The sequence below is a fragment of the Arachis duranensis genome, chromosome 1 (assembly GCF_000817695.3).
Source record: "Arachis duranensis cultivar V14167 chromosome 1, aradu.V14167.gnm2.J7QH, whole genome shotgun sequence".
In the NCBI taxonomy this organism is placed as follows: Eukaryota; Viridiplantae; Streptophyta; class Magnoliopsida; order Fabales; family Fabaceae; genus Arachis; species Arachis duranensis.
Genome location: NC_029772.3, coordinates 51,189,817 through 51,198,906, shown reverse-complemented (window position 1 = coordinate 51,198,906; position 9,090 = coordinate 51,189,817). Strand labels below are relative to the sequence as shown.

Below are 9,090 nucleotides of genomic sequence, written 5' to 3'. Positions count from 1 at the left end.
TATCTTATTTTTTTATATTTTTATATTTTATTAATTTTTATAAAATATAAATTTTTTAAATTTTATTATGTCGTATTTAATATTTTATCAAATAATATATATATATATTTAATATCTATATTTTTGTATCTCAATTTTAAGAAAGACATAAATCAAACGCTGCGTATATTATCGGTGTCTAAGTTTTTATATATTCTAATGATGTATTAGGGATTAACTAAGTTCTACTGATTGAAATGGTCTCTTACTGATATTAATGAATATATTATATTATTATCTTCATCGTTTAAATATTTACTTAAAAATTGAATTAATTATACTTTTCGTGATGTATTGACAAGTACAAAAATAATCTAATCACTTGACATATATTATCAACAACCATTAATATAATAATAACAAAAAAATAAAACTAAATTTATCTAAGTTTTTTCATCAACATATAAAATGTTATTCTATCCACTAAATATTCATTCAGTGACTGCTACACATACAGTTTTTTTGAATTGCAAGTCTTACAAGTTGCTATACATACGAGCCTTTCAATGCGTTATTCATATCTAAGTTTTTTCATCAACATATAAAATGTTATTCTATCCACTAAATATTCATTCAGTGACTGCTACACATACAGTTTTTTTGAATTGCAAGTCTTACAAGTTGTTATACATACGAGCCTTTCAATGCGTTATTCAACCATTTCCTGTTTTTAAAGCGCTACACTCATCATGTATTATGAACGACTCTTCTTCTTCTTCCTCCTCCTCCTCCTCCTCCTCTTCGTTTTTTTTTTCGATTTTCATGGTTTCTAAAATCAAGCTTTGAAATCGTTTTGGAGATAATGAAACTTCAGAAATACACCCAAACGATTATAGAAATACACCCAAATGATTACAGAAATACACCAAAAGGATTACAGAAATATACACAAATAGTTACAGAAATTCACCCAAACGATTATAGAAATACACCCAAAAGATTACAGAAATACACCTAAAGAATTACAAAACTACACCCAAAGGATTTAAGAAATACACTCAAAATTCGTTAAAGTACACTTATGCATAATTCAGAACTCTTTCTCTTTCTCCTCTTCATCTTCTGCTGCTTTTTCTTCTTCAAAAACGATTTCAGAGATTGATGTCAAAAAACAATAGAAATTGAGAATAACGAAGAAATAAAATAGAGAGAAAATCACGTAAATGAAGAAGAAGAAGAGGAAGACGAGGAAGAAGAACGTGCAGTAAGAAGAAGAAGAAGGAGAAAGAGAATACAAGAAACGAAAAAAAAGGAGAAGAAGAAGAGTAAGAGGAAGAAGAACGTGCAGCAAGAAGAAGAAGGAGGAGAAGAAAGAGAAGGCAAGAAACGAAAGAAAAGAAGAAGAAGAAGACAAAGAGGAAGAAGAACGGTTCGAAGCGCGTTTTGAGCGTTAGTTTTAATTGAACTTGTAAGGCTTACAAGCCTTAATCGTTTGTATGCGAAGAATTTCTCATATTCAGTCAATAAAAGAATTTAATGTTCAGTAGAAATCAATGTAAAATGACTTAGCTTCTTTTATTCAATAAATATTTGTATTTCGTATATATTTTAACTGACAAATTTTTCAAAATAAATTGTATTTTATTATATTAAAATTTTAAATCTATGTTTATAATTATATATTAAACGTATATTTTATACTTATATCGTTTATTGTTTGATTAACTTAGAATAAAAACTTGGCAAAATTTTTTTAATATTTATTTTGAAATAGAGAATACCAAAATTTTTAGTGATTAGATAAATTAATATCGAAAGTATTGTAACAAATTGGTCATATCTTTAAAACATATATGATAAAAATTTAAAATCTACAATTTTCACGTCGGAATTGTATAACAAAGAGACTTCAAAAGAAAAAGAAAGAAAATAGATTCAGAAGAAAATATGCATGGTTATAATTAACAAATAAATATAGATTATGCTAAATATATTTTTTTTAAGTTTATAAATGTATCAGGGTCACATGTCAAACGTATATATTTTCAGTATTCTCATATACAAATATTATTAACCATTAATTTACAATATTAAACTTTTGATATAGGTTTTCACAAAAGTATAAAAAGAACAGTATTAAATTACATTGGTCAATAAATGACTTTAATTTTTGTACTTTTAACTTATGAAAAATTAAAATATTAATATTTGATATAATTTTAAAAATTAAATTATTACTTTTTAAAAAGTTTTTAAAATTCTTATGAATAAGTTAAAAAATTAGTGTTTTTGAAAATTTTTTAAATATAACAAAAAATTTTTACTCCATAATAAAAAAGAATTTATTTTTATATAAATTTTAATTTCATGATTTATAATGACTTTTTTTTTAATGAAATTGAATTCAAATTTTTAATTTAAAATACGTTTTAAATCAGTACATTATCTTCTTTAACAACATCATTGAAAAAACTATTTTTTCAATAGAAAAAAATATTTGTTCCTTATAATACTTAATAAAGATCTCAACAACATCATTGAAACAACAAAATATTTCTTTTCATACAACAAAAGTTTTGAGTCTACACTTTTTAGTATATATTTATTTCTTCCCATACAATATTTTATTGTGTTGCTCTGAACTATGACTGGACATACTCTACCAAACCCACTTGCACTAAAATAGATAAATCGATCACCAATAGCCAAGGACTTTCAACTTTTATAGTACATGGTCAAAATTACTATTTAATAGGATTACCACCACAAGAAAGTACAACAAAATTTGCACAACATTATTGGTAGTCGAAAAATATATTTTCGATTAGGATAAGCTAATTCGAAATATTAAAGAGATGATTGGGATAGAAGCATATGTTGAAAGGGTGCACGTGCAAGTATTAATTGAGAGTTATTCGACACAAATTTGATATTGGACACCTTATTAAATTGAGCAAACATGATCGAGCAAACATTTGAATGAGAAATCGAGTCGGAGTTCAAAAGGAAAATCAGACGGTTACATTGACAGGAAAAGTTAAAGGCTTTCACCATATGAAGAATTTATGAGTAACATTTATTAGCAAAAGAGCGGGAACGGTTACTTGGGAGTGCGCATACAAGACAGCACCATGCCATTAATGACCGGTTACAGAAGTAGACTATAAATATTAGAAAATTTTAGGAAATAAGGGTTGAAATTTTGCTTCAGAAATTACCCGAGCACACTCACATTCCAGAGACTTTCTGAGTCTGCTTCGAGTCAGTTCTCTGTAGGGTTTCTTCCCTATGTCTTTATTTTCCATTTAAATTTCCTGTAAACTTTATCTTTCAAACAACACTACAACAAATAAGGGTTTTCACAACGGTCAAAAACCGCTGTCATAGATCAGAAAACCGTTCCTAAAACTTTAGGCAATGCTTTGGCAACGGTTTTTGACCTGTGGTATATGCGGCAGTTACCAATGCTCAAAGCCAACGGTTTTTTACCTAAGACAACGACAACCAAAAAACCGTTGCTATAGTTACTGGCATAGACAACGGTTTTGACAACAATTTTTAAAGAACGGTTTAAAACCGTTACTGGATAAGCAATAGTTTAAAACCGTTCTCTTTGATGACATAACAATTTAAAACCATAACTAGATAGACAACGGTTTTAAATTGTTGTAATTTTATTGTTCATAAAGACAACGGTGTAAAAGTGTTGCCTTTGGTGGTGTTTTTTGCAACGGTTTTAATACCATTGTCATTTTGTAGCTGTCTTTGATAACGGTTTTAATACCATGGCCTTTTGTGACTTTTGACAACGATTTTTTTATAACTATATTATTCTTTATTTACAATAGTTTTCTCATGTTGCATTGAAATTAGTTCCAACTATTTTTTTTTTAATTTAATGTCAATAAACAAGGTTAAACTATTTGAATCAAATTACTAAAGAAAACTAATTGAACACTTACCATAAAAAAAATAAACATTTATACACTTAGTGAACCAAACCAAAAATTTCCGGATACAATATAGTTGTATCAGTGTTGGTTACAAGTAATTCCAGATATTTTCTAATTATCCCAGGAAAATAAGCTTAAAAAACGCCAACCCTAAAAAAGAATTCAATCTTCCTCTAAAGAGTTTTATCAATGCTGGCAGCGAAAAATAATTCTCCCAATAGTTTCCCATATTTTCAAAAAACAGAAACACCTGCAGACAACAAGGAACACAAGCTCTTAACTGGGGAAAAAATGAAGCATTTTGAATCAGTAAAATACAAAATAAAGAACAATGGCATGCATATAACACGTATCACTAGCACAATGGATACAAGCACATAGGTACTTAACAAATTCAATTCTTAATAAGGCATCAAAAGGATCAAGCAACCATAGTGTAGTTATTTTCAAGCATGATTGTTATAGCCAGTAAGAAAAGCAATATTTGCATTGCTAATAAATAAGCTTCTTAATACATCAAATCAAAAGGTTGTACTTTATAAAAGATATTAAATCCAAGAACTTCTTTGCACTGAAAGCACCACATAAGGTCACAAGACCCACCTCCCCCTCCTGTCCCCTCCTTTGACACTACCAGAAGGTAAACTAACAGCAGCAATAAATATAATAGCAAATTTTAGACTTCAGATTCAAGCATACTTATTCAAACATACCTAAAAGAAACCAGTCTCATCACCCCTTTGTCAACATCAGCAGTTGCTTTGCTTAGTATAGTCTCTCACACAAAGCAGAAAACTTAGACCACCAGCCCCACCTTGCGATAGCCAGTTAAACATGAAATCTTATCCACTAAATTAAATTGATAGCACATGAACTCTTATTTCTTCCATGTAACTGCAAAGAGATGATTAAACAAGACTAAATATGAATGGAAAAGGTTTAGAACTAAACAAATTGCAACTGAAGCTCATGTTGTGTTGCCCCTAAATACATAATGAAGATAGAACAGTCTCATAATAAAAAAATAACATTCTTCAAGAGTGTAGTGTTGTCAGCTTAAGATAGAGCCAAATTATGACCAGCCTACGTGTAAATCGATGACTATGCACATTGATAAAAGAAAAATGTTTCCAAGTACCCACATGAACTATAAATTCTATACTCACAGGTTGTTTCTATTGAAATGATTAGATTAAGTGCACAACAAACAAACAAAAAAGTGCCAAAAGAAAAAAGGAAAAAAAATACAATGGTGCTAACTTGTTCAAGGTAAATCAATAATGGATGAAGACAGAGTCTATCACATTTCAAACAAGCAGCTTTACAGGTAAGCTACCAAGGTTGAAATGCTGGTCAACACAGAGGAATTAAATAGAAATTGAAATGATCAAGAGAAGGTTAAAAGGAGACACACCCAGTAAAATGCTGTCAATTCCACCATGCTGGGACTGTCTGTCTTCAAGGATTATCAACTATTGTAGCTGTAATTCGTAATTGTCTTGCCTATTCTTAGTCTCCATTCCGCTTCCAGAAAGCTCTTCTCCACAGAACTTCAAATCCTCTTTGAATATTTGGGCAATCTTCTCTAGAATTCTAAGATTTTTACTTGAGTCATTCAGGCCATCAAAATCAAATGCAGCAATTTTACTTGAGCCATTCAGGACATTGAGAGAATCAACTCAGAATTTCCAGCCACTTTAAATGCTAACAAAATAAACCAATGAATAATTAAGAAACAACCATTAACATTAACATTATGCTCCATAAAACAACTTAGCTTAATTTCAAACCAAATTGAATTAAAACAAAACTTCTATGCTTAACTTTTTACATAGAGAGAACATATTCAGCTAAATAACTCTTTAATTTATAACAGAAAATAAGCTAAATCCAAACAGACACCGTAACCGAACCTCAGCGGACGAGGTGGGGGACGGCGTAGTGGACGCAAGCGGAGAGGAGAGCACGGAACAGCAGCAGATGACAGAGTATGAACTGATGGCAAAGCAGAACTATTTTCTCCTAACATTGCTCAGAACAAAATCTCATTAAAGAAAAAAATTCAATCAACAAAGTAACTAATGGCAGAACCAGCCAACATCATCATAGTAACAATCAACAATCAATAAAATTCATAATAAGCAAAACCAATTCATAAACCAAACAAAATGAAATCATGTGGTTCTTCCCAAATGATTTTACCATAATAGAAGAATAGTCTTTATAGTTTATACCTCAAAGCAAACAGGGCAATTGTGATGCATTGCTCTTTTCAAACAGCGATGACCATCTTCCAATCATTTAGAGTAGCAGCACCCTAAAACATATAATAATTAATTTACAAGGATCAAGAAAAAAAAGATATAACTATGAAGAGAAAACAGGAAAAAAAATAAGGAACAATGAATGAAACTCACCACATTTCTCACCTCAATCCACCATTCACAGCAACATCATTAATCAATTACTCACCTGATGCTTATTGATGCACCGAGCAGCGATGGATGAATTTATAAAAAAACAAAGTCTTAGAGTTTTATAAAAATTTCGACAGCATCACCTCAAAATTTCGGACTTAAACCACCCTTACGGGTTCCCTCCTTCTCAACAGTTTACCAGCCTTTCATCAGCAATTATCAAACAAACAGGTTCTCAATAATCAACATATTTTATCACCATTTGGTTCCACTCATTGTAAAATTATTTATAAACCATAAAAATTACTACTTTTAGTTAAGAAATCAATTTTAGGTACTTAGTTTAGAAATCTAAACTCAATCTATTTATCATTCATCAAGCCTCAATCTCATAAATTACTCATTATAATTTGATTCAACCACCAATCACAACATTATTAACTAAAAAAAAACAGAACTTCCGACAAGCATTCATCCCCAAACAACGTTGTAAGATGCACACAGGAGCTAAACAAATTTCAATTCACACGCACGTAATCATCATCATACCAGTCACATTCACAGCCATAACCTAAACTCAATAAACTAATTGAAACACTAGAACATCATCTCAAAAACTAATCCAAATTTTACATCCTCAAACCAAGCTTATTTCTACCAATTAATCACACAAGACATTTATAAATTATTTGCAGATACTCACTAAACTTCAATGATATTCATAAATTAAAACTGTTAACTTTAAAATAAATTTCCTACCTCTGAGTGTCGAAATTAGAAGAAATTCGAGATGAGTCGTGGCGGCAATGGCTGAGCCAGCGTAAACAGCAACAGAAACAGGGGCCGAGCAAGGACAGTGGCTCCAATAGTGGCATTTTCCGGCGTCAATGGCGGTGTTCCCCGGCGACCAGCGGTGCAGCGACAAAACCTCCCTCTCCTCTGCGAGTTTCTCCTCCCTCTCCACGTTCTGTTCATCCCATCAACAGTAGCAACTTCTAATCATTGGCGATGAGACAACCTTGTTCTCCTCCTTCTCCGTCAGAGCATCCTTCGCGCGTCACTCCCCTGGTTCTCTCTCTCTCTCTCTCGGACGCGTCTTCTTCAGAAGCGGTGACAACCCCGAGCAGAAACGGCGACGGCTTCGCAGCTTCCTTCTCCCTCTTCTGTTCGCGCATCCTTCCTCCTTCTCTGCCACAGCGTTGACGGCGACTGCGACGGCTAGGGTTCGACAGTGACGGTGGTGGCGTCTTCGACGGCAAGCTCGACAGCGACCAGGCGCGACAAAGCTGGCGGCGTCCTCTCCACCATCGCGTTTCCCGCAGCAGCAGCTCTCTCCCTCGCACGGTTCAGATTGACGATGACATGACAGCGGCGACGCGTGTGATGGGCTCTACGTCGGCGAGGCGCGACGCCGGCGCGCTCTTCTCCCTCTCCTTCCCTTCTTCTTCCTCGGGGGTTTTACTTTCTCTCTTCTCTCTGCGTTTCTCTTTTCTCAATAGGGGTGAAGTCCTAAGGTTAGGTTTTTCAATTTAGAAACAAAACTGCAAATAATTCAAACGATTTTCTCTTTCAAAAAGCTCTTGTTTCTTATCTTGATAAGTTACATATATTTCTTCCTTATTTATTGTCATAATTTAGTATTTAGGGTTTCATTTAATTTTTCGACTTTTTTGTTAATTCTTTTATTTCAGAGTTTTCTTCTTTAATTTTTAATTTAGATAAACTTAAAGGACTATTGATTTTAGATTCTCTTATTTGAAAATTTGATGAAACCGATCTTTTTGATGGTTCTTTTAATAATAGAACTGGGTTTTCAATAGCTTTATATTTTGGTATTTCTGTTTTTACAATTTTCTGAAATAATTCATCAACATAAATTCTTTCTCTATTTTTAAATATTATACTATGATGACTATTCGTTAAAGCATAATTTATTGCATATGTAATTGAAAATGGTTCATCATCTTGTTCCATTAAACTTTTTCTATGAAAATTATAAGCTAAACTTATAGATCTACCAAGATTTTCGGTTGATAGAGGTATGGCATATCCAAGATGGGCATTAAATTTAACATTTACATTTGCCAAATTTCCATGAACAATTCTAATTATTTGATCTATTGGATCATCAGTAATTCTTTTATCACAGATTGCTAAACTTATTGGTGAATTAATTCCTTTCATATATGTAGATTTAATTAAAACTTGTATAGTACTAATATGAATCCATCCAATTTTAGATCTCTTCTGTTGATCCTTGATTTTCTCAATCTGTTTACTTAATTCTTCATCATTTATCAAGGATATTTCAAGTTCTCCATTAGCAGATTTTATTTTTACAGGGGCTTCAAGTTGAATTTTTCCATAGTATATTATATTTTTTCTATTAAAAACTTCTTTTAAGAGATTTTGTTTATTAAAATTTTCATTTGATTTGAGATTTAGTTCTGTTTTTAGAACAGCCTGTTTTTCATTATCTAATAAAGCAGTTAATCTATAATAATCAGATTCTTCCGTTAATTCTAAGCTTTCTAAATAATTCATAATTAAGAGATTAGGATAAAGGCGTACCTTTCTGGAGAAAAACTTCCTTTATTTAGTATATTTTACATAAGATGTTTTTATCTCCAGAGGGGAGATTATAGATATTAACTCCAGAGGGGAGTTTAAAACTATTTTTTCCTAAGGGAATTCTTTTGTCAGACTACAGAATCGCCTCGGCAGCTTCCTCCTTGCTCTCC

At 31.7% G+C, this 9,090-nt stretch overlaps 1 long non-coding RNA gene across 2 annotated transcripts; it reads right to left on the bottom strand.

Annotated features, from left to right (window-relative positions):
- Nucleotides 1–3,984: 3,984 nt before the first annotated feature.
- Nucleotides 3,985–7,789, bottom strand: LOC107488321 (uncharacterized). 2 transcript variants are annotated; one of them, XR_001591889.3, is made up of 6 exons: nt 7,109–7,789; nt 6,167–6,249; nt 5,846–5,954; nt 5,347–5,636; nt 4,646–4,826; nt 3,985–4,182 (listed from the first exon to the last, which is right to left on the bottom strand). It is a non-coding gene; the product is annotated as an uncharacterized LOC107488321 (long non-coding RNA). The 2 variants fall into 2 exon arrangements; XR_002374719.2 differs by lacking the exon at nt 5,846–5,954 and having other exon boundaries at nt 7,109–7,788.
- Nucleotides 7,790–9,090: the final 1,301 nt, after the last annotated feature.